Source organism: Staurois parvus, unplaced genomic scaffold, assembly GCF_062004578.1.
Source record: "Staurois parvus isolate SC_StPar_1 unplaced genomic scaffold, SC_StPar_1.0 ptg000126l, whole genome shotgun sequence".
NCBI lineage: Eukaryota > Metazoa > Chordata > Amphibia > Anura > Ranidae > Staurois > Staurois parvus.
Genome location: NW_028317922.1, coordinates 2,295,969 through 2,319,977, shown reverse-complemented (window position 1 = coordinate 2,319,977; position 24,009 = coordinate 2,295,969). Strand labels below are relative to the sequence as shown.

The following is a 24,009-nucleotide window of genomic DNA, read 5'->3' as shown; positions in this document are numbered from 1 at the left end:
AAAGCACAGCTATGGTTTGTTACCGCCCAAAGCTCTTTCCCAAGACTCTTTGAAGCGTAGTAATAGCTATATGGAAGACGGCTTGGAGCGTGAGGTTCAGTAGTAAACAGGTTGCCACTGGGTGAAACTGGGAACCAGAGGGAACCTCCAGCACCAAAGACAGGCCCCAGCTGGGGAAAGGGAATGCTCTGCGTGGGACAAATTCCTTATGAAGGCCTTAGCAAACGGGATGACTGGAGATGATCAGAGAAGGGGAGGAGGCCCAAGGACTTCCCATTAGGGTTGAGCGTGCAAAAACTGGAATCTTAATAGATTGTAACCGGAGACCAACTCTAGAACGTGTTGCACACCGGGGAGGGGGGGTAGAGAGAGTCAAAAAGACCCTCCCCGAGGCCAAAGCAATGAATCTGCTGCATACTCTGCTGTATGTTGGCCTGGTGGTGGGCTTTTAGGAGGGCATTAATGATCGGCTAAAGAGCACACTGGGCTCACTCGCCTACGCCTTTCAATCTGCGTGCCTGCAGATGTAGTGATTTCAGGACATGGGTGCAGGAAGTGTACATGACGGAGGAGGTCCAGAGCTGGTGGAAGCAAAGGCGCAGAGTCTCGAGAGCGAGCAATGGGAGAAGAGGAAATCAAGGTCTGTGGGTCGAAAATGGACTGCTGGCAATGACTGTGGAGAAGTAGAGATGAAAGGTGTTGAGAACTTGGAAGAGGCGTGGAAGTGGGAGAAGTACGCACCCCAGCGGAAGATTCCACAGATGGTGTGAAGCGGCCAGGTCCTGCGAAGTTGAAAGCTTGACTTGGTCCAGAAAGCCGTGCCACTTGGTGTCGAGCTGGGTGGCCATCCGATGAACTTCTGTAATTGCCATGTGCTGCGAATGTGAGCGTTTTCTCCTTCAAAGACCATCCAAGGAGTTAAGCTGAGCGGAGGCAGAGGAGTGTGGGGGTAGGTGGGTTGAAAAGAAAAGCCGGCCTCCCCGTCGGGGAATCGAACCCCGGTCTCCCGCGTGACAGGCGGGGATACTCACCACTATACTAACGAGGACCAGTTGGTGCAGAGCACCTGCTCCTGGCCAAAGTACATACGGCTGCACAGCTTCTCTTTCAATAGAGCTGTGGGCCTCCTCAGTTTGCCTTGCAGTCGGCCGGACATCACCCTTGCAACGGGCCTCGTTCGCACGGCATCCGCCTTGTGGGCGGCTTCCGCTATCACTGGCCTTTCCGCCAGTAATAGACAAGTCAAGTCGCCAGGCTCAAATCAACGGCGGCTCGGCAAGGAAGGTCCCACCGAGATTTGAACTCGGATCGCTGGATTCAGAGTCCAGAGTGCTGACCGTTACACCATGGAACCCCTGGAACGAGGATCTTTCTCGCTTTTCTTGTGCCTCGCTATGCCTGTAGCTAACGCTCACTCCCCCTTAACCCCCCTAGGACCGACTCTCCTATAATCTTTTCCCTACACCGTCGATCGCCATCTCTTGGTCAATGAAGGGGCGGCAATTTCCCATGCGAAGGTACCGGGAAAGCTAAAAGTACAGCAAATCATTTCCTCCTTTTCCTGGGGCATTCATGGCAGAAGTAGACATGGGATGGCCCAAGCAGCAAGACAGGGGTGGGCGTCACAACAATCGATTCATCTAGTGGTAAGGGCTTCTTGCAAAACGCTTCTCGCAAATTCCACCCTTGGGAGGAGTGCCAGGTCCACGCGCCAGTCAAGCATAAGGAGGCCAGGCGGGTGCCTTGCCTGTGGCTTCAGGCGAGCCCTTACAGGAAGGCCGCCCAGGATGATGCCACCCCTCTTCTGGCAATGGCTCTTTTCCCGGAACCTCAAGTCCTTTTGATTTTTTTTTTCACGCTCTCTGCATTGTTTTGTCTCAACAGGCGACTATGGTTGTGGCACAGGCTGCATGATCCTTTTCCACTCCAGCAAGGATCACGAGCACACTTTTTCTAGCGCTTGGACTTTCGGTTGCTTGAACCTAAGCCCTTCGGGATATCTCCTTCATCAGGGGCCTGGTGATTTTTCGAAAGAGCGATCCGGAAAGAGGTAGGTCACATCGAGACTTGATGAACAGGAAAAGATGATGAAACTTTCGAGGTGCCATGAGGCACCAGGGCGAAGAGTCACCCGATCAGGCAGAAAGCACAGCTATGGTTTGTTACCGCCCAAAGCTCTTTCCCAAGACTCTTTGAAGCGTAGTAATAGCTATATGGAAGACGGCTTGGAGCGTGAGGTTCAGTAGTAAACAGGTTGCCACTGGGTGAAACTGGGAACCAGAGGGAACCTCCAGCACCAAAGACAGGCCCCAGCTGGGGAAAGGGAATGCTCTGCGTGGGACAAATTCCTTATGAAGGCCTTAGCAAACGGGATGACTGGAGATGATCAGAGAAGGGGAGGAGGCCCAAGGACTTCCCATTAGGGTTGAGCGTGCAAAAACTGGAATCTTAATAGATTGTAACCGGAGACCAACTCTAGAACGTGTTGCACACCGGGGAGGGGGGGTAGAGAGAGTCAAAAAGACCCTCCCCGAGGCCAAAGCAATGAATCTGCTGCATACTCTGCTGTATGTTGGCCTGGTGGTGGGCTTTTAGGAGGGCATTAATGATCGGCTAAAGAGCACACTGGGCTCACTCGCCTACGCCTTTCAATCTGCGTGCCTGCAGATGTAGTGTTTTCAGGACATGGGTGCAGGAAGTGTACATGACGGAGGAGGTCCAGAGCTGGTGGAAGCAAAGGCGCAGAGTCTCGAGAGCGAGCAATGGGAGAAGAGGAAATCAAGGTCTGTGGGTCGAAAATGGGCTGCTGGCAATGACTGTGGAGAAGTAGAGATGAAAGGTGTTGAGAACTTGGAAGAGGCGTGGAAGTGGGAGAAGTACGCACCCCAGCGGAAGATTCCACAGATGGTGTGAAGCGGCCAGGTCCTGCGAAGTTGAAAGCTTGACTTGGTCCAGAAAGCCGTGCCACTTGGTGTCGAGCTGGGTGGCCATCCGATGAACTTCTGTAATTGCCATGTGCTGCGAATGTGAGCGTTTTCTCCTTCAAAGACCATCCAAGGAGTTAAGCTGAGCGGAGGCAGAGGAGTGTGGGGGTAGGTGGGTAGAAAAGAAAAGCCGGCCTCCCCGTCGGGGAATCGAACCCCGGTCTCCCGCGTGACAGGCGGGGATACTCACCACTATACTAACGAGGACCAGTTGGTGCAGAGCACCTGCTCCTGGCCAAAGTACATACGGCTGCACAGCTTCTCTTTCAATAGAGCTGTGGGCCTCCTCAGTTTGCCTTGCAGTCGGCCGGACATCACCCTTGCAACGGGCCTCGTTCGCACGGCATCCGCCTTGTGGGCGGCTTCCGCTATCACTGGCCTTTCCGCCAGTAATAGACAAGTCAAGTCGCCAGGCTCAAATCAACGGCGGCTCGGCAAGGAAGGTCCCACCAAGATTTGAACTCGGATCGCTGGATTCAGAGTCCAGAGTGCTGACCGTTACACCATGGAACCCCTGGAACGAGGATCTTTCTCGCTTTTCTTGTGCCTCGCTATGCCTGTAGCTAACGCTCACTCCCCCTTAACCCCCCTAGGACCCACTCTCCTATAATCTTTTCCCTACACCGTCGATTGCCATCTCTTGGTCAATGAAGGGGCGGCAATTTCCCATGCGAAGGTACCGGGAAAGCTAAAAGTACAGCAAATCATTTCCTCCTTTTCCTGGGGCATTCATGGCAGAAGTAGACATGGGATGGCCCAAGCAGCAAGACAGGGGTGGGCGTCACAACAATCGATTCATCTAGTGGTAAGGGCTTCTTGCAAAACGCTTCTCGCAAATTCCACCCTTGGGAGGAGTGCCAGGTCCACGCGCCAGTCAAGCATAAGGAGGCCAGGCGGGTGCCTTGCCTGTGGCTTCAGGCGAGCCCTTACAGGAAGGCCGCCCAGGATGATGCCACCCCTCTTCTGGCAATGGCTCTTTTCCCGGAACCTCAAGTCCTTTTGATTTTTTTTTTCACGCTCTCTGCATTGTTTTGTCTCACCAGGCGACTATGGTTGTGGCACAGGCTGCATGATCCTTTTCCACTCCAGCAAGGATCACGAGCACACTTTTTCTAGCGCTTGGACTTTCGGTTGCTTGAACCCAAGCCCTTCGGGATATCTCCTTCATCAGGGGCCTGGTGATTTTTCGAAAGAGCGATCCGGAAAGAGGTAGGTCACATCGAGACTTGATGAACAGGAAAAGATGATGAAACTTTCGAGGTGCCATGAGGCACCAGGGCGAAGAGTCACCCGATCAGGCAGAAAGCACAGCTATGGTTTGTTACCGCCCAAAGCTCTTTCCCAAGACTCTTTGAAGCGTAGTAATAGCTATATGGAAGACGGCTTGGAGCGTGAGGTTCAGTAGTAAACAGGTTGCCACTGGGTGAAACTGGGAACCAGAGGGAACCTCCAGCACCAAAGACAGGCCCCAGCTGGGGAAAGGGAATGCTCTGCGTGGGACAAATTCCTTATGAAGGCCTTAGCAAACGGGATGACTGGAGATGATCAGAGAAGGGGAGGAGGCCCAAGGACTTCCCATTAGGGTTGAGCGTGCAAAAACTGGAATCTTAATAGATTGTAACCGGAGACCAACTCTAGAACGTGTTGCACACCGGGGAGGGGGGGTAGAGAGAGTCAAAAAGACCCTCCCCGAGGCCAAAGCAATGAATCTGCTGCATACTCTGCTGTATGTTGGCCTGGTGGTGGGCTTTTAGGAGGGCATTAATGATCGGCTAAAGAGCACACTGGGCTCACTCGCCTACGCCTTTCAATCTGCGTGCCTGCAGATGTAGTGTTTTCAGGACATGGGTGCAGGAAGTGTACATGACGGAGGAGGTCCAGAGCTGGTGGAAGCAAAGGCGCAGAGTCTCGAGAGCGAGCAATGGGAGAAGAGGAAATCAAGGTCTGTGGGTCGAAAATGGGCTGCTGGCAATGACTGTGGAGAAGTAGAGATGAAAGGTGTTGAGAACTTGGAAGAGGCGTGGAAGTGGGAGAAGTACGCACCCCAGCGGAAGATTCCACAGATGGTGTGAAGCGGCCAGGTCCTGCGAAGTTGAAAGCTTGACTTGGTCCAGAAAGCCGTGCCACTTGGTGTCGAGCTGGGTGGCCATCCGATGAACTTCTGTAATTGCCATGTGCTGCGAATGTGAGCGTTTTCTCCTTCAAAGACCATCCAAGGAGTTAAGCTGAGCGGAGGCAGAGGAGTGTGTGGGTAGGTGGGTAGAAAAGAAAAGCCGGCCTCCCCGTCGGGGAATCGAACCCCGGTCTCCCGCGTGACAGGCGGGGATACTCACCACTATACTAACGAGGACCAGTTGGTGCAGAGCACCTGCTCCTGGCCAAAGTACATACGGCTGCACAGCTTCTCTTTCAATAGAGCTGTGGGCCTCCTCAGTTTGCCTTGCAGTCGGCCGGACATCACCCTTGCAACGGGCCTCGTTCGCACGGCATCCGCATTGTGGGCGGCTTCCGCTATCACTGGCCTTTCCGCCAGTAATAGACAAGTCAAGTCGCCAGGCTCAAATCAACAGCTGCTCGGCAAAGAAGGTCTCACCGAGATTTGAACTCGGATCGCGGGATTCAGAGTCCAGAGTGCTGACCGTTACACCATGGAACCCCTGGAACGAGGATCTTTCTCGCTTTTCTTGTGCCTCGCTATGCCTGTAGCTAACGCTCACTCCCCCTTAACCCCCCTAGGACCCACTCTCCTATAATCTTTTCCCTACACCGTCGATCGCCATCTCTTGGTCAATGAAGGGGCGGCAATTTCCCATGCGAAGGTACCGGGAAAGCTAAAAGTACAGCAAATCATTTCCTCCTTTTCCTGGGGCATTCATGGCAGAAGTAGACATGGGATGGCCCAAGCAGCAAGACAGGGGTGGGCGTCACAACAATCGATTCATCTAGTGGTAAGGGCTTCTTGCAAAACGCTTCTCGCAAATTCCACCCTTGGGAGGAGTGCCAGGTCCACGCGCCAGTCAAGCATAAGGAGGCCAGGCGGGTGCCTTGCCTGTGGCTTCAGGCGAGCCCTTACAGGAAGGCCGCCCAGGATGATGCCACCCCTCTTCTGGCAATGGCTCTTTTCCCGGAACCTCAAGTCCTTTTGATTTTTTTTTTCACGCTCTCTGCATTGTTTTGTCTCACCAGGCGACTATGGTTGTGGCACAGGCTGCATGATCCTTTTCCACTCCAGCAAGGATCACGAGCACACTTTTTCTAGCGCTTGGACTTTCGGTTGCTTGAACCCAAGCCCTTCGGGATATCTCCTTCATCAGGGGCCTGGTGATTTTTCGAAAGAGCGATCCGGAAAGAGGTAGGTCACATCGAGACTTGATGAACAGGAAAAGATGATGAAACTTTCGAGGTGCCATGAGGCACCAGGGCGAAGAGTCACCCGATCAGGCAGAAAGCACAGCTATGGTTTGTTACCGCCCAAAGCTCTTTCCCAAGACTCTTTGAAGCGTAGTAATAGCTATATGGAAGACGGCTTGGAGCGTGAGGTTCAGTAGTAAACAGGTTGCCACTGGGTGAAACTGGGAACCAGAGGGAACCTCCAGCACCAAAGACAGGCCCCAGCTGGGGAAAGGGAATGCTCTGCGTGGGACAAATTCCTTATGAAGGCCTTAGCAAACGGGATGACTGGAGATGATCAGAGAAGGGGAGGAGGCCCAAGGACTTCCCATTAGGGTTGAGCGTGCAAAAACTGGAATCTTAATAGATTGTAACCGGAGACCAACTCTAGAACGTGTTGCACACCGGGGAGGGGGGGTAGAGAGAGTCAAAAAGACCCTCCCCGAGGCCAAAGCAATGAATCTGCTGCATACTCTGCTGTATGTTGGCCTGGTGGTGGGCTTTTAGGAGGGCATTAATGATCGGCTAAAGAGCACACTGGGCTCACTCGCCTACGCCTTTCAATCTGCGTGCCTGCAGATGTAGTGTTTTCAGGACATGGGTGCAGGAAGTGTACATGACGGAGGAGGTCCAGAGCTGGTGGAAGCAAAGGCGCAGAGTCTCGAGAGCGAGCAATGGGAGAAGAGGAAATCAAGGTCTGTGGGTCGAAAATGGTCTGCTGGCAATGACTGTGGAGAAGTAGAGATGAAAGGTGTTGAGAACTTGGAAGAGGCGTGGAAGTGGGAGAAGTACGCACCCCAGCGGAAGATTCCACAGATGGTGTGAAGCGGCCAGGTCCTGCGAAGTTGAAAGCTTGACTTGGTCCAGAAAGCCGTGCCACTTGGTGTCGAGCTGGGTGGCCATCCGATGAACTTCTGTAATTGCCATGTGCTGCGAATGTGAGCGTTTTCTCCTTCAAAGACCATCCAAGGAGTTAAGCTGAGCGGAGGCAGAGGAGTGTGTGGGTAGGTGGGTAGAAAAGAAAAGCCGGCCTCCCCGTCGGGGAATCGAACCCCAGTCTCCCGCGTGACAGGCGGGGATACTCACCACTATACTAACGAGGACCAGTTGGTGCAGAGCACCTGCTCCTGGCCAAAGTACATACGGCTGCACAGCTTCTCTTTCAATAGAGCTGTGGGCCTCCTCAGTTTGCCTTGCAGTCGGCCGGACATCACCCTTGCAACGGGCCTCGTTCGCACGGCATCCGCCTTGTGGGCGGCTTCCGCTATCACTGGCCTTTCCGCCAGTAATAGACAAGTCAAGTCGCCAGGCTCAAATCAACGGCGGCTCGGCAAGGAAGGTCCCACCGAGATTTGAACTCGGATCGCTGGATTCAGAGTCCAGAGTGCTGACCGTTACACCTTGGAACCCCTGGAACGAGGATCTTTCTCGCTTTTCTTGTGCCTCGCTATGCCTGTAGCTAACGCTCACTCCCCCTTAACCCCCCTAGGACCCACTCTCCTATAATCTTTTCCCTACACCGTCGATCGCCATCTCTTGGTCAATGAAGGGGCGGCAATTTCCCATGCGAAGGTACCGGGAAAGCTAAAAGTACAGCAAATCATTTCCTCCTTTTCCTGGGGCATTCATGGCAGAAGTAGACATGGGATGGCCCAAGCAGCAAGACAGGGGTGGGCGTCACAACAATCGATTCATCTAGTGGTAAGGGCTTCTTGCAAAACGCTTCTCGCAAATTCCACCCTTGGGAGGAGTGCCAGGTCCACGCGCCAGTCAAGCATAAGGAGGCCAGGCGGGTGCCTTGCCTGTGGCTTCAGGCGAGCCCTTACAGGAAGGCCGCCCAGGATGATGCCACCCCTCTTCTGGCAATGGCTCTTTTCCCGGAACCTCAAGTCCTTTTGATTTTTTTTTTCACGCTCTCTGCATTGTTTTGTCTCACCAGGCGACTATGGTTGTGGCACAGGCTGCATGATCCTTTTCCACTCCAGCAAGGATCACGAGCACACTTTTTCTAGCGCTTGGACTTTCGGTTGCTTGAACCCAAGCCCTTCGGGATATCTCCTTCATCAGGGGCCTGGTGATTTTTCGAAAGAGCGATCCGGAAAGAGGTAGGTCACATCGAGACTTGGTGAACAGGAAAAGATGATGAAACTTTCGAGGTGCCATGAGGCACCAGGGCGAAGAGTCACCCGATCAGGCAGAAAGCACAGCTATGGTTTGTTACCGCCCAAAGCTCTTTCCCAAGACTCTTTGAAGCGTAGTAATAGCTATATGGAAGACGGCTTGGAGCGTGAGGTTCAGTAGTAAACAGGTTGCCACTGGGTGAAACTGGGAACCAGAGGGAACCTCCAGCACCAAAGACAGGCCCCAGCTGGGGAAAGGGAATGCTCTGCGTGGGACAAATTCCTTATGAAGGCCTTAGCAAACGGGATGACTGGAGATGATCAGAGAAGGGGAGGAGGCCCAAGGACTTCCCATTAGGGTTGAGCGTGCAAAAACTGGAATCTTAATAGATTGTAACCGGAGACCAACTCTAGAATGTGTTGCACACCGGGGAGGGGGGGTAGAGAGAGTCAAAAAGACCCTCCCCGAGGCCAAAGCAATGAATCTGCTGCATACTCTGCTGTATGTTGCCCTGGTGGTGGGCTTTTAGGAGGGCATTAATGATCGGCTAAAGAGCACACTGGGCTCACTCGCCTACGCCTTTCAATCTGCGTGCCTGCAGATGTAGTGTTTTCAGGACATGGGTGCAGGAAGTGTACATGACGGAGGAGGTCCAGAGCTGGTGGAAGCAAAGGCGCAGAGTCTCGAGAGCGAGCAATGGGAGAAGAGGAAATCAAGGTCTGTGGGTCGAAAATGGGCTGCTGGCAATGACTGTGGAGAAGTAGAGATGAAAGGTGTTGAGAACTTGGAAGAGGCGTGGAAGTGGGAGAAGTACGCACCCCAGCGGAAGATTCCACAGATGGTGTGAAGCGGCCAGGTCCTGCGAAGTTGAAAGCTTGACTTGGTCCAGAAAGCCGTGCCACTTGGTGTCGAGCTGGGTGGCCATCCGATGAACTTCTGTAATTGCCATGTGCTGCGAATGTGAGCGTTTTCTCCTTCAAAGACCATCCAAGGAGTTAAGCTGAGCGGAGGCAGAGGAGTGTGGGGGTAGGTGGGTAGAAAAGAAAAGCCGGCCTCCCCGTCGGGGAATCGAACCCCGGTCTCCCGCGTGACAGGCATCCCCGCCTGTCACGCTCACCACTATACTAACGAGGACCAGTTGGTGCAGAGCACCTGCTCCTGGCCAAAGTACATACGGCTGCACAGCTTCTCTTTCAATAGAGCTGTGGGCCTCCTCAGTTTGCCTTGCAGTCGGCCGGACATCACCCTTGCAACGGGCCTCGTTCGCACGGCATGCGCCTTGTGGGCGGCTTCCGCTATCACTGGCCTTTCCGCCAGTAATAGACAAGTCAAGTCGCCAGGCTCAAATCAACGGCGGCTCGGCAAGGAAGGTCCCACCGAGATTTGAACTCGGATCGCTGGATTCAGAGTCCAGAGTGCTGACCGTTACACCATGGAACCCCTGGAACGAGGATCTTTCTCGCTTTTCTTGTGCCTCGCTATGCCTGTAGCTAACGCTCACTCCCCCTTAACCCCCCTAGGACCGACTCTCCTATAATCTTTTCCCTACACCGTCGATCGCCATCTCTTGGTCAATGAAGGGGCGGCAATTTCCCATGCGAAGGTACCGGGAAAGCTAAAAGTACAGCAAATCATTTCCTCCTTTTCCTGGGGCATTCATGGCAGAAGTAGACATGGGATGGCCCAAGCAGCAAGACAGGGGTGGGCGTCACAACAATCGATTCATCTAGTGGTAAGGGCTTCTTGCAAAACGCTTCTCGCAAATTCCACCCTTGGGAGGAGTGCCAGGTCCACGCGCCAGTCAAGCATAAGGAGGCCAGGCGGGTGCCTTGCCTGTGGCTTCAGGCGATCCCTTACAGGAAGGCCACCCAGGATGATGCCACCCCTCTTCTGGCAATGGCTCTTTTCCCGGAACCTCAAGTCCTTTTGATTTTTTTTTTCACGCTCTCTGCATTGTTTTGTCTCAACAGGCGACTATGGTTGTGGCACAGGCTGCATGATCCTTTTCCACTCCAGCAAGGATCACGAGCACACTTTTTCTAGCGCTTGGACTTTCGGTTGCTTGAACCCAAGCCCTTCGGGATATCTACTTCATCAGGGGCCTGGTGATTTTTCGAAAGAGCGATCCGGAAAGAGGTAGGTCACATCGAGACTTGATGAACAGGAAAAGATGATGAAACTTTCGAGGTGCCATGAGGCACCAGGGCGAAGAGTCACCCGATCAGGCAGAAAGCACAGCTATGGTTTGTTACCGCCCAAAGCTCTTTCCCAAGACTCTTTGAAGCGTAGTAATAGCTATATGGAAGACGGCTTGGAGCGTGAGGTTCAGTAGTAAACAGGTTGCCACTGGGTGAAACAGGGAACCAGAGGGAACCTCCAGCACCAAAGACAGGCCCCAGCTGGGGAAAGGGAATGCTCTGCGTGGGACAAATTCCTTATGAAGGCCTTAGCAAACGGGATGACTGGAGATGATCAGAGAAGGGGAGGAGGCCCAAGGACTTCCCATTAGGGTTGAGCGTGCAAAAACTGGAATCTTAATAGATTGTAACCGGAGACCAACTCTAGAACGTGTTGCACACCGGGGAGGGGGGGTAGAGAGAGTCAAAAAGACCCTCCCCGAGGCCAAAGCAATGAATCTGCTGCATACTCTGCTGTATGTTGGCCTGGTGGTGGGCTTTTAGGAGGGCATTAATGATCGGCTAAAGAGCACACTGGGCTCACTCGCCTACGCCTTTCAATCTGCGTGCCTGCAGATGTAGTGTTTTCAGGACATGGGTGCAGGAAGTGTACATGACGGAGGAGGTCCAGAGCTGGTGGAAGCAAAGGCGCAGAGTCTTGAGAGCGAGCAATGGGAGAAGAGGAAATCAAGGTCTGTGGGTTGAAAATGGGCTGCTGGCAATGACTGTGGAGAAGTAGAGATGAAAGGTGTTGAGAACTTGGAAGAGGCGTGGAAGTGGGAGAAGTACGCACCCCAGCGGAAGATTCCACAGATGGTGTGAAGCGGCCAGGTCCTGCGAAGTTGAAAGCTTGACTTGGTCCAGAAAGCCGTGCCACTTGGTGTCGAGCTGGGTGGCCATCCGATGAACTTCTGTAATTGCCATGTGCTGCGAATGTGAGTGTTTTCTCCTTCAAAGACCATCCAAGGAGTTAAGCTGAGCGGAGGCAGAGGAGTGTGGGGGTAGGTGGGTAGAAAAGAAAAGCCGGCCTCCCCGTCGGGGAATCGAACCCCGGTCTCCCGCGTGACAGGCGGGGATACTCACCACTATAGTAACGAGGACCAGTTGGTGCAGAGCACCTGCTCCTGGCCAAAGTACATACGGCTGCACAGCTTCTCTTTCAATAGAGCTGTGGGCCTTCTCAGTTTGCCTTGCAGTCGGCCGGACATCACCCTTGCAACGGGCCTCGTTCGCACGGCATCCGCCTTGTGGGCGGCTTCCGCTATCACTGGCCTTTCCGCCAGTAATAGACAAGTCAAGTCGCCAGGCTCAAATCAACGGCGGCTCGGCAAAGAAGGTCCCACCGAGATTTGAACTCGGATCGCTGGATTCAGAGTCCAGAGTGCTGACCGTTACACCATGGAACCCCTGGAACGAGGATCTTTCTCGCTTTTCTTGTGCCTCGCTATGCCTGTAGCTAACGCTCACTCCCCCTTAACCCCCCTAGGACCGACTCTCCTATAATCTTTTCCCTACACCGTCGATCGCCATCTCTTGGTCAATGAAGGGGCGGCAATTTCCCATGCGAAGGTACCGGGAAAGCTAAAAGTACAGCAAATCATTTCCTCCTTTTCCTGGGGCATTCATGGCAGAAGTAGACATGGGATGGCCCAAGCAGCAAGACAGGGGTGGGCGTCACAACAATCGATTCATCTAGTGGTAAGGGCTTCTTGCAAAACGCTTCTCGCAAATTCCACCCTTGGGAGGAGTGCCAGGTCCACGCGCCAGTCAAGCATAAGGAGGCCAGGCGGGTGCCTTGCCTGTGGCTTCAGGCGAGCCCTTACAGGAAGGCCGCCCAGGATGATGCCACCCCTCTTCTGGCAATGGCTCTTTTCCCGGAACCTCAAGTCCTTTTGATTTTTTTTTTCACGCTCTCTGCATTGGTTTGTCTCACCAGGCGACTATGGTTGTGGCACAGGCTGCATGATCCTTTTCCACTCCAGCAAGGATCACGAGCACACTTTTTCTAGCGCTTGGACTTTCGGTTGCTTGAACCCAAGCCCTTCGGGATATCTCCTTCATCAGGGGCCTGGTGATTTTTCGAAAGAGCGATCCGGAAAGAGGTAGGTCACATCGAGACTTGATGAACAGGAAAAGATGATGAAACTTTCGAGGTGCCATGAGGCACCAGGGCGAAGAGTCACCCGATCAGGCAGAAAGCACAGCTATGGTTTGTTACCGCCCAAAGCTCTTTCCCAAGACTCTTTGAAGCGTAGTAATAGCTATATGGAAGACGGCTTGGAGCGTGAGGTTCAGTAGTAAACAGGTTGCCACTGGGTGAAACTGGGAACCAGAGGGAACCTCCAGCACCAAAGACAGGCCCCAGCTGGGGAAAGGGAATGCTCTGCGTGGGACAAATTCCTTATGAAGGCCTTAGCAAACGGGATGACTGGAGATGATCAGAGAAGGGGAGGAGGCCCAAGGTCTTCCCATTAGGGTTGAGCGTGCAAAAACTGGAATCTTAATAGATTGTAACCGGAGACCAACTCTAGAACGTGTTGCACACCGGGGAGGGGGGGTAGAGAGAGTCAAAAAGACCCTCCCCGAGGCCAAAGCAATGAATCTGCTGCATACTCTGCTGTATGTTGGCCTGGTGGTGGGCTTTTAGGAGGGCATTAATGATCGGCTAAAGAGCACACTGGGCTCACTCGCCTACGCCTTTCAATCTGCGTGCCTGCAGATGTAGTGTTTTCAGGACATGGGTGCAGGAAGTGTACATGACGGAGGAGGTCCAGAGCTGGTGGAAGCAAAGGCGCAGAGTCTCGAGAGCGAGGAATGGGAGAAGAGGAAATCAAGGTCTGTGGGTCGAAAATGGGCTGCTGGCAATGACTGTGGAGAAGTAGAGATGAAAGGTGTTGAGAACTTGGAAGAGGCGTGGAAGTGGGAGAAGTACGCACCCCAGCGGAAGATTCCACAGATGGTGTGAAGCGGCCAGGTCCTGCGAAGTTGAAAGCTTGACTTGGTCCAGAAAGCCGTGCCACTTGGTGTCGAGCTGGGTGGCCATCCGATGAACTTCTGTAATTGCCATGTGCTGCGAATGTGAGCGTTTTCTCCTTCAAAGACCATCCAAGGAGTTAAGCTGAGCGGAGGCAGAGGAGTGTGGGGGTAGGTGGGTAGAAAAGAAAAGCCTGCCTCCCCGTCGGGGAATCGAACCCCGGTCTCCCGCGTGACAGGCGGGGATACTCACCACTATACTAACGAGGACCAGTTGGTGCAGAGAACCTGCTCCTGGCCAAAGTACATACGGCTGCACAGCTTCTCTTTCAATAGAGCTGTGGGCCTCCTCAGTTTGCCTTGCAGTCGGCCGGACATCACCCTTGCAACGGGCCTCGTTCGCACGGCATCCGCCTTGTGGGCGGCTTCCGCTATTACTGGCCTTTCCGCCAGTAATAGACAAGTCAAGTCGCCAGGCTCAAATCAACGGCGGCTCGGCAAAGAAGGTCCCACCGAGATTTGAACTCGGATCGCTGGATTCAGAGTCCAGAGTGCTGACTGTTACACCATGGAACCCCTGGAACGAGGATCTTTCTCGCTTTTCTTGTGCCTCGCTATGCCTGTAGCTAACGCTCACTCCCCCTTAACCCCCCTAGGACCCACTCTCCTATAATCTTTTCCCTACACCGTCGATCGCCATCTCTTGGTCAATGAAGGGGCGGCAATTTCCCATGCGAAGGTACCGGGAAAGCTAAAAGTACAGCAAATCATTTCCTCCTTTTCCTGGGGCATTCATGGCAGAAGTAGACATGGGATGGCCCAAGCAGCAAGACAGGGGTGGGCGTCACAACAATCGATTCATCTAGTGGTAAGGGCTTCTTGCAAAACGCTTCTCGCAAATTCCACCCTTGGGAGGAGTGCCAGGTCCACGCGCCAGTCAAGCATAAGGAGGCCAGGCGGGTGCCTTGCCTGTGGCTTCAGGCGAGCCCTTACAGGAAGGCCGCCCAGGATGATGCCACCCCTCTTCTGGCAATGGCTCTTTTCCCGGAACCTCAAGTCCTTTTGATTTTTTTTTTCACGCTCTCTGCATTGTTTTGTCTCACCAGGCGACTATGGTTGTGGCACAGGCTGCATGATCCTTTTCCACTCCAGCAAGGATCACGAGCACACTTTTTCTAGCGCTTGGACTTTCGGTTGCTTGAACCCAAGCCCTTCGGGATATCTCCTTCATCAGGGGCCTGGTGATTTTTCGAAAGAGCGATCCGGAAAGAGGTAGGTCACATCGAGACTTGGTGAACAGGAAAAGATGATGAAACTTTCGAGGTGCCATGAGGCACCAGGGCGAAGAGTCACCCGATCAGGCAGAAAGCACAGCTATGGTTTGTTACCGCCCAAAGCTCTTTCCCAAGACTCTTTGAAGCGTAGTAATAGCTATATGGAAGACGGCTTGGAGCGTGAGGTTCAGTAGTAAACAGGTTGCCACTGGGTGAAACTGGGAACCAGAGGGAACCTCCAGCACCAAAGACAGGCCCCAGCTGGGGAAAGGGAATGCTCTGCGTGGGACAAATTCCTTATGAAGGCCTTAGCAAACGGGATGACTGGAGATGATCAGAGAAGGGGAGGAGGCCCAAGGACTTCCCATTAGGGTTGAGCGTGCAAAAACTGGAATCTTAATAGATTGTAACCGGAGACCAACTCTAGAACGTGTTGCACACCGGGGAGGGGGGGTAGAGAGAGTCAAAAAGACCCTCCCCGAGGCCAAAGCAATGAATCTGCTGCATACTCTGCTGTATGTTGCCCTGGTGGTGGGCTTTTAGGAGGGCATTAATGATCGGCTAAAGAGCACACTGGGCTCACTCGCCTACGCCTTTCAATCTGCGTGCCTGCAGATGTAGTGTTTTCAGGACATGGGTGCAGGAAGTGTACATGACGGAGGAGGTCCAGAGCTGGTGGAAGCAAAGGCGCAGAGTCTCGAGAGCGAGCAATGGGAGAAGAGGAAATCAAGGTCTGTGGGTCGAAAATGGGCTGCTGGCAATGACTGTGGAGAAGTAGAGATGAAAGGTGTTGAGAACTTGGAAGAGGCGTGGAAGTGGGAGAAGTACGCACCCCAGCGGAAGATTCCACAGATGGTGTGAAGCGGCCAGGTCCTGCGAAGTTGAAAGCTTGACTTGGTCCAGAAAGCCGTGCCACTTGGTGTCGAGCTGGGTGGCCATCCGATGAACTTCTGTAATTGCCATGTGCTGCGAATGTGAGCGTTTTCTCCTTCAAAGACCATCCAAGGAGTTAAGCTGAGCGGAGGCAGAGGAGTGTGGGGGTAGGTGGGTAGAAAAGAAAAGCCGGCCTCCCCGTCGGGGAATCGAACCCCGGTCTCCCGCGTGACAGGCATCCCCGCCTGTCACGCTCACCACTATACTAACGAGGACCAGTTGGTGCAGAGCACCTGCTCCTGGCCAAAGTACATACGGCTGCACAGCTTCTCTTTCAATAGAGCTGTGGGCCTCCTCAGTTTGCCTTGCAGTCGGCCGGACATCACCCTTGCAACGGGCCTCGTTCGCACGGCATGCGCCTTGTGGGCGGCTTCCGCTATCACTGGCCTTTCCGCCAGTAATAGACAAGTCAAGTCGCCAGGCTCAAATCAACGGCGGCTCGGCAAGGAAGGTCCCACCGAGATTTGAACTCGGATCGCTGGATTCAGAGTCCAGAGTGCTGACCGTTACACCATGGAACCCCTGGAACGAGGATCTTTCTCGCTTTTCTTGTGCCTCGCTATGCCTGTAGCTAACGCTCACTCCCCCTTAACCCCCCTAGGACCGACTCTCCTATAATCTTTTCCCTACACCGTCGATCGCCATCTCTTGGTCAATGAAGGGGCGGCAATTTCCCATGCGAAGGTACCGGGAAAGCTAAAAGTACAGCAAATCATTTCCTCCTTTTCCTGGGGCATTCATGGCAGAAGTAGACATGGGATGGCCCAAGCAGCAAGACAGGGGTGGGCGTCACAACAATCGATTCATCTAGTGGTAAGGGCTTCTTGCAAAACGCTTCTCGCAAATTCCACCCTTGGGAGGAGTGCCAGGTCCACGCGCCAGTCAAGCATAAGGAGGCCAGGCGGGTGCCTTGCCTGTGGCTTCAGGCGATCCCTTACAGGAAGGCCACCCAGGATGATGCCACCCCTCTTCTGGCAATGGCTCTTTTCCCGGAACCTCAAGTCCTTTTGATTTTTTTTTTCACGCTCTCTGCATTGTTTTGTCTCAACAGGCGACTATGGTTGTGGCACAGGCTGCATGATCCTTTTCCACTCCAGCAAGGATCACGAGCACACTTTTTCTAGCGCTTGGACTTTCGGTTGCTTGAACCCAAGCCCTTCGGGATATCTACTTCATCAGGGGCCTGGTGATTTTTCGAAAGAGCGATCCGGAAAGAGGTAGGTCACATCGAGACTTGATGAACAGGAAAAGATGATGAAACTTTCGAGGTGCCATGAGGCACCAGGGCGAAGAGTCACCCGATCAGGCAGAAAGCACAGCTATGGTTTGTTACCGCCCAAAGCTCTTTCCCAAGACTCTTTGAAGCGTAGTAATAGCTATATGGAAGACGGCTTGGAGCGTGAGGTTCAGTAGTAAACAGGTTGCCACTGGGTGAAACAGGGAACCAGAGGGAACCTCCAGCACCAAAGACAGGCCCCAGCTGGGGAAAGGGAATGCTCTGCGTGGGACAAATTCCTTATGAAGGCCTTAGCAAACGGGATGACTGGAGATGATCAGAGAAGGGGAGGAGGCCCAAGGACTTCCCATTAGGGTTGAGCGTGCAAAAACTGGAATCTTAATAGATTGTAACCGGAGACCAACTCTAGAACGTGTTGCACACCGGGGAGGGGGGGTAGAGAGAGTCAAAAAGACCCTCCCCGAGGCCAAAGCAATGAATCTGCTGCATACTCTGCTGTATGTTGGCCTGGTGGTGGGCTTTTAGGAGGGCATTAATGATCGGCTAAAGAGCACACTGGGCTCACTCGCCTACGCCTTTCAATCTGCGTGCCTGCAGATGTAGTGTTTTCAGGACATGGGTGCAGGAAGTGTACATGACGGAGGAGATCCAGAGCTGGTGGAAGCAAAGGCGCAGAGTCTCGAGAGCGAGCAATGGGAGAAGAGGAAATCAAGGTCTGTGGGTCGAAAATGGGCTGCTGGCAATGACTGTGGAGAAGTAGAGATGAAAGGTGTTGAGAACTTGGAAGAGGCGTGGAAGTGGGAGAAGTACGCACCCCAGCGGAAGATTCCACAGATGGTGTGAAGCGGCCAGGTCCTGCGAAGTTGAAAGCTTGACTTGGTCCAGAAAGCCGTGCCACTTGGTGTCGAGCTGGGTGGCCATCCGATGAACTTCTGTAATTGCTATGTGCTGCGAATGTGAGCGTTTTCTCCTTCAAAGACCATCCAAGGAGTTAAGCTGAGCGGAGGCAGAGGAGTGTGTGGGTAGGTGGGTAGAAAAGAAAAGCCGGCCTCCCCGTCGGGGAATCGAACCCCGGTCTCCCGCGTGACAGGCGGGGATACTCACCACTATACTAACGAGGACCAGTTGGTGCAGAGCACCTGCTCCTGGCCAAAGTACATACGGCTGCACAGCTTCTCTTTCAATAGAGCTGTGGGCCTCCTCAGTTTGCCTTGCAGTCGGCCGGACATCACCCTTGCAACGGACCTTGTTCGCACGGCATCCGCCTTGTGGGCGGCTTCCGCTATCACTGGCCTTTCCGCCAGTAATAGACAAGTCAAGTCGCCAGGCTCAAATCAACGGCGGCTCGGCAAGGAAGGTCCCACCAAGATTTGAACTCGGATCGCTGGATTCAGAGTCCAGAGTGCTGACCGTTACACCATGGAACCCCTGGAACGAGGATCTTTCTCGCTTTTCTTGTGCCTCGCTATGCCTGTAGCTAACGCTCACTCCCCCTTAACCCCCCTAGGACCCACTCTCCTATAATCTTTTCCCTACACCGTCGATCGCCATCTCTTGGTCAATGAAGGGGCGGCAATTTCCCATGCGAAGGTACCGGGAAAGCTAAAAGTACAGCAAATCATTTCCTCCTTTTCCTGGGGCATTCATGGCAGAAGTAGACATGGGATGGCCCAAGCAGCAAGACAGGGGTGGGCGTCACAACAATCGATTCATCTAGTGGTAAGGGCTTCTTGCAAAACGCTTCTCGCAAATTCCACCCTTGGGAGGAGTGCCAGGTCCACGCGCCAGTCAAGCATAAGGAGGCCAGGCGGGTGCCTTGCCTGTGGCTTCAGGCGAGCCCTTACAGGAAGGCCGCCCAGGATGATGCCACCCCTCTTCTGGCAATGGCTCTTTTCCCGGAACCTCAAGTCCTTTTGATTTTTTTTTTCACGCTCTCTGCATTGTTTTGTCTCACCAGGCGACTATGGTTGTGGCACAGGCTGGATGATCCTTTTCCACTCCAGCAAGGATCACGAGCACACTTTTTCTAGCGCTTGGACTTTCGGTTGCTTGAACGCAAGCCCTTCGGGATATCTCCTTCATCAGGGGCCTGGTGATTTTTCGAAAGAGCGATCCGGAAAGAGGTAGGTCACATCGAGACTTGATGAACAGGAAAAGATGATGAAACTTTCGAGGTGCCATGAGGCACCAGGGCGAAGAGTCACCCGATCAGGCAGAAAGCACAGCTATGGTTTGTTACCGCCCAAAGCTCTTTCCCAAGACTCTTTGAAGCGTAGTAATAGCTATATGGAAGACGGCTTGGAGCGTGAGGTTCAGTAGTAAACAGGTTGCCACTGGGTGAAACTGGGAACCAGAGGGAACCTCCAGCACCAAAGACAGGCCCCAGCTGGGGAAAGGGAATGCTCTGCGTGGGACAAATTCCTTATGAAGGCCTTAGCAAACGGGATGACTGGAGATGATCAGAGAAGGGGAGGAGGCCCAAGGACTTCCCATTAGGGTTGAGCGTGCAAAAACTGGAATCTTAATAGATTGTAACCGGAGACCAACTCTAGAACGTGTTGCACACCGGGGAGGGGGGGTAGAGAGAGTCAAAAAGTCCCTCCCCGAGGCCAAAGCAATGAATCTGCTGCATACTCTGCTGTATGTTGGCCTGGTGGTGGGCTTTTAGGAGGGCATTAATGATCGGCTAAAGAGCACACTGGGCTCACTCGCCTACGCCTTTCAATCTGCGTGCCTGCAGATGTAGTGTTTTCAGGACATGGGTGCAGGAAGTGTACATGATGGAGGAGGTCCAGAGCTGGTGGAAGCAAAGGCGCAGAGTCTCGAGAGCGAGCAATGGGAGAAGAGGAAATCAAGGTCTGTGGGTTGAAAATGGGCTGCTGGCAATGACTGTGGAGAAGTAGAGATGAAAGGTGTTGAGAACTTGGAAGAGGCGTGGAAGTGGGAGAAGTACGCACCCCAGCGGAAGATTCCACAGATGGTGTGAAGCGGCCAGGTCCTGCGAAGTTGAAAGCTTGACTTGGTCCAGAAAGCCGTGCCACTTGGTGTCGAGCTGGGTGGCCATCCGATGAACTTCTGTAATTGCCATGTGCTGCGAATGTGAGCGTTTTCTCCTTCAAAGACCATCCAAGGAGTTAAGCTGAGCGGAGGCAGAGGAGTGTGGGGGTAGGTGGGTAGAAAAGAAAAGCCGGCCTCCCCGTCGGGGAATCGAACCCCGGTCTCCCGCGTGACAGGCGGGGATACTCACCACTATACTAACGAGGACCAGTTGGTGCAGACACCTGCTCCTGGCCAAAGTACATACGGCTGCACAGCTTCTCTTTCAATAGAGCTGTGGGCCTTCTCAGTTTGCCTTGCAGTCGGCCGGACATCACCCTTGCAACGGGCCTCGTTCGCACGGCATCCGCCTTGTGGGCGGCTTCCGCTATCACTGGCCTTTCCGCCAGTAATAGACAAGTCAAGTCGCCAGGCTCAAATCAACGGCGGCTCGGCAAAGAAGGTCCCACCGAGATTTGAACTCGGATCGCTGGATTCAGAGTCCAGAGTGCTGACCGTTACACCATGGAACCCCTGGAACGAGGATCTTTCTCGCTTTTCTTGTGCCTCGCTATGCCTGTAGCTAACGCTCACTCCCCCTTAACCCCCCTAGGACCCACTCTCCTATAATCTTTTCCCTACACCGTCGATCGCCATCTCTTGGTCAATGAAGGGGCGGCAATTTCCCATGCGAAGGTACCGGGAAAGCTAAAAGTACAGCAAATCATTTCCTCCTTTTCCTGGGGCATTCATGGCAGAAGTAGACATGGGATGGCCCAAGCAGCAAGACAGGGGTGGGCGTCACAACAATCGATTCATCTAGTGGTAAGGGCTTCTTGCAAAACGCTTCTCGCAAATTCCACCCTTGGGAGGAGTGCCAGGTCCACGCGCCAGTCAAGCATAAGGAGGCCAGGCGGGTGCCTTGCCTGTGGCTTCAGGCGAGCCCTTACAGGAAGGCCGCCCAGGATGATGCCACCCCTCTTCTGGCAATGGCTCTTTTCCCGGAACCTCAAGTCCTTTTGATTTTTTTTTTCACGCTCTCTGCATTGTTTTGTCTCACCAGGCGACTATGGTTGTGGCACAGGCTGCATGATCCTTTTCCACTCCAGCAAGGATCACGAGCACACTTTTTCTAGCGCTTGGACTTTCGGTTGCTTGAACCCAAGCCCTTCGGGATATCTCCTTCATCAGGGGCCTGGTGATTTTTCGAAAGAGCGATCCGGAAAGAGGTAGGTCACATCGAGACTTGGTGAACAGGAAAAGATGATGAAACTTTCGAGGTGCCATGAGGCACCAGGGCGAAGAGTCACCCGATCAGGCAGAAAGCACAGCTATGGTTTGTTACCGCCCAAAGCTCTTTCCCAAGACTCTTTGAAGCGTAGTAATAGCTATATGGAAGACGGCTTGGAGCGTGAGGTTCAGTAGTAAACAGGTTGCCACTGGGTGAAACTGGGAACCAGAGGGAACCTCCAGCACCAAAGACAGGCCCCAGCTGGGGAAAGGGAATGCTCTGCGTGGGACAAATTCCTTATGAAGGCCTTAGCAAACGGGATGACTGGAGATGATCAGAGAAGGGGAGGAGGCCCAAGGACTTCCCATTAGGGTTGAGCGTGCAAAAACTGGAATCTTAATAGATTGTAACCGGAGACCAACTCTAGAACGTGTTGCACACCGGGGAGGGGGGGTAGAGAGAGTCAAAAAGACCCTCCCCGAGGCCAAAGCAATGAATCTGCTGCATACTCTGCTGTATGTTGGCCTGGTGGTGGGCTTTTAGGAGGGCATTAATGATCGGCTAAAGAGCACACTGGGCTCACTCGCCTACGCCTTTCAATCTGCGTGCCTGCAGATGTAGTGTTTTCAGGACATGGGTGCAGGAAGTGTACATGACGGAGGAGGTCCAGAGCTGGTGGAAGCAAAGGCGCAGAGTCTCGAGAGCGAGCAATGGGAGAAGAGGAAATCAAGGTCTGTGGGTCGAAAATGGGCTGCTGGCAATGACTGTGGAGAAGTAGAGATGAAAGGTGTTGAGAACTTGGAAGAGGCGTGGAAGTGGGAGAAGTACGCACCCCAGCGGAAGATTCCACAGATGGTGTGAAGCGGCCAGGTCCTGCGAAGTTGAAAGCTTGACTTGGTCCAGAAAGCCGTGCCACTTGGTGTCGAGCTGGGTGGCCATCCGATGAACTTCTGTAATTGCCATGTGCTGCGAATGTGAGCGTTTTCTCCTTCAAAGACCATCCAAGGAGTTAAGCTGAGCGGAGGCAGAGGAGTGTGTGGGTAGGTGGGTAGAAAAGAAAAGCCAGCCTCCCCGTCGGGGAATCGAACCCCAGTCTCCCGCGTGACAGGCGGGGATACTCACCACTATACTAACGAGGACCAGTTGGTGCAGAGCACCTGCTCCTGGCCAAAGTACATACGGCTGCACAGCTTCTCTTTCAATAGAGCTGTGGGCCTCCTCAGTTTGCCTTGCAGTCGGCCGGACATCACCCTTGCAACGGGCCTCGTTCGCACGGCATCCGCCTTGTGGGCGGCTTCCGCTATCACTGGCCTTTCCGCCAGTAATAGACAAGTCAAGTCGCCAGGCTCAAATCAACAGCGGCTCGGCAAAGAAGGTCCCACCGAGATTTGAACTCGGATCGCTGGATTCAGAGTCCAGAGTGCTGACCGTTACACCATGGAACCCCTGGAACGAGGATCTTTCTCGCTTTTCTTGTGCCTCGCTATGCCTGTAGCTAACGCTCACTCCCCCTTAACCCCCCTAGGACCCACTCTCCTATAATCTTTTCCCTACACCGTCGATCGCCATCTCTTGGTCAATGAAGGGGCGGCAATTTCCCATGCGAAGGTACCGGGAAAGCTAAAAGTACAGCAAATCATTTCCTCCTTTTCCTGGGGCATTCATGGCAGAAGTAGACATGGGATGGCCCAAGCAGCAAGACAGGGGTGGGCGTCACAACAATCGATTCATCTAGTGGTAAGGGCTTCTTGCAAAACGCTTCTCGCAAATTCCACCCTTGGGAGGAGTGCCAGGTCCACGCGCCAGTCAAGCATAAGGAGGCCAGGCGGGTGCCTTGCCTGTGGCTTCAGGCGAGCCCTTACAGGAAGGCCGCCCAGGATGATGCCACCCCTCTTCTGGCAATGGCTCTTTTCCCGGAACCTCAAGTCCTTTTGATTTTTTTTTTCACGCTCTCTGCATTGTTTTGTCTCACCAGGCGACTATGGTTGTGGCACAGGCTGCATGATCCTTTTCCACTCCAGCAAGGATCACGAGCACACTTTTTCTAGCGCTTGGACTTTCGGTTGCTTGAACCCAAGCCCTTCGGGATATCTCCTTCATCAGGGGCCTGGTGATTTTTCGAAAGAGCGATCCGGAAAGAGGTAGGTCACATCGAGACTTGATGAACAGGAAAAGATGATGAAACTTTCGAGGTGCCATGAGGCACCAGGGCGAAGAGTCACCCGATCAGGCAGAAAGCACAGCTATGGTTTGTTACCGCCCAAAGCTCTTTCCCAAGACTCTTTGAAGCGTAGTAATAGCTATATGGAAGACGGCTTGGAGCGTGAGGTTCAGTAGTAAACAGGTTGCCACTGGGTGAAACTGGGAACCAGAGGGAACCTCCAGCACCAAAGACAGGCCCCAGCTGGGGAAAGGGAATGCTCTGCGTGGGACAAATTCCTTATGAAGGCCTTAGCAAACGGGATGACTGGAGATGATCAGAGAAGGGGAGGAGGCCCAAGGACTTCCCATTAGGGTTGAGCGTGCAAAAACTGGAATCTTAATAGATTGTAACCGGAGACCAACTCTAGAACGTGTTGCACACCGGGGAGGGGGGGTAGAGAGAGTCAAAAAGACCCTCCCCGAGGCCAAAGCAATGAATCTGCTGCATACT

At 53.5% G+C, this 24,009-nt stretch overlaps 14 non-coding genes across 14 annotated transcripts; all 14 read right to left on the bottom strand.

Moving 5' to 3' along the window:
• Window positions 1-976: 976 nt before the first annotated feature.
• On the bottom strand, window positions 977-1,048 carry TRNAD-GUC (transfer RNA aspartic acid (anticodon GUC)). The gene has a single exon. It is a non-coding gene; the product is annotated as a tRNA-Asp (tRNA).
• Window positions 1,049-1,282: 234 nt separating this feature from the next.
• Window positions 1,283-1,354, bottom strand: TRNAQ-CUG (transfer RNA glutamine (anticodon CUG)). Its single transcript has one exon. It is a non-coding gene; the product is annotated as a tRNA-Gln (tRNA).
• Window positions 1,355-3,119: 1,765 nt separating this feature from the next.
• TRNAD-GUC (transfer RNA aspartic acid (anticodon GUC)) lies at window positions 3,120-3,191 on the bottom strand. Its single transcript has one exon. It is a non-coding gene; the product is annotated as a tRNA-Asp (tRNA).
• A 234-nt stretch (window positions 3,192-3,425) lies between these two features.
• Window positions 3,426-3,497, bottom strand: TRNAQ-CUG (transfer RNA glutamine (anticodon CUG)). Its single transcript has one exon. It is a non-coding gene; the product is annotated as a tRNA-Gln (tRNA).
• A 1,765-nt stretch (window positions 3,498-5,262) lies between these two features.
• On the bottom strand, window positions 5,263-5,334 carry TRNAD-GUC (transfer RNA aspartic acid (anticodon GUC)). The gene has a single exon. It is a non-coding gene; the product is annotated as a tRNA-Asp (tRNA).
• Window positions 5,335-9,863: 4,529 nt separating this feature from the next.
• Window positions 9,864-9,935, bottom strand: TRNAQ-CUG (transfer RNA glutamine (anticodon CUG)). Its single transcript has one exon. It is a non-coding gene; the product is annotated as a tRNA-Gln (tRNA).
• A 2,071-nt stretch (window positions 9,936-12,006) lies between these two features.
• On the bottom strand, window positions 12,007-12,078 carry TRNAQ-CUG (transfer RNA glutamine (anticodon CUG)). Its single transcript has one exon. It is a non-coding gene; the product is annotated as a tRNA-Gln (tRNA).
• Window positions 12,079-13,843: 1,765 nt separating this feature from the next.
• On the bottom strand, window positions 13,844-13,915 carry TRNAD-GUC (transfer RNA aspartic acid (anticodon GUC)). The gene has a single exon. It is a non-coding gene; the product is annotated as a tRNA-Asp (tRNA).
• Window positions 13,916-16,301: 2,386 nt separating this feature from the next.
• Window positions 16,302-16,373, bottom strand: TRNAQ-CUG (transfer RNA glutamine (anticodon CUG)). The gene has a single exon. It is a non-coding gene; the product is annotated as a tRNA-Gln (tRNA).
• Window positions 16,374-18,138: 1,765 nt separating this feature from the next.
• On the bottom strand, window positions 18,139-18,210 carry TRNAD-GUC (transfer RNA aspartic acid (anticodon GUC)). The gene has a single exon. It is a non-coding gene; the product is annotated as a tRNA-Asp (tRNA).
• Window positions 18,211-18,444: 234 nt separating this feature from the next.
• Window positions 18,445-18,516, bottom strand: TRNAQ-CUG (transfer RNA glutamine (anticodon CUG)). The gene has a single exon. It is a non-coding gene; the product is annotated as a tRNA-Gln (tRNA).
• A 1,765-nt stretch (window positions 18,517-20,281) lies between these two features.
• Window positions 20,282-20,353, bottom strand: TRNAD-GUC (transfer RNA aspartic acid (anticodon GUC)). Its single transcript has one exon. It is a non-coding gene; the product is annotated as a tRNA-Asp (tRNA).
• A 233-nt stretch (window positions 20,354-20,586) lies between these two features.
• Window positions 20,587-20,658, bottom strand: TRNAQ-CUG (transfer RNA glutamine (anticodon CUG)). The gene has a single exon. It is a non-coding gene; the product is annotated as a tRNA-Gln (tRNA).
• Window positions 20,659-22,729: 2,071 nt separating this feature from the next.
• Window positions 22,730-22,801, bottom strand: TRNAQ-CUG (transfer RNA glutamine (anticodon CUG)). Its single transcript has one exon. It is a non-coding gene; the product is annotated as a tRNA-Gln (tRNA).
• Window positions 22,802-24,009: the final 1,208 nt, after the last annotated feature.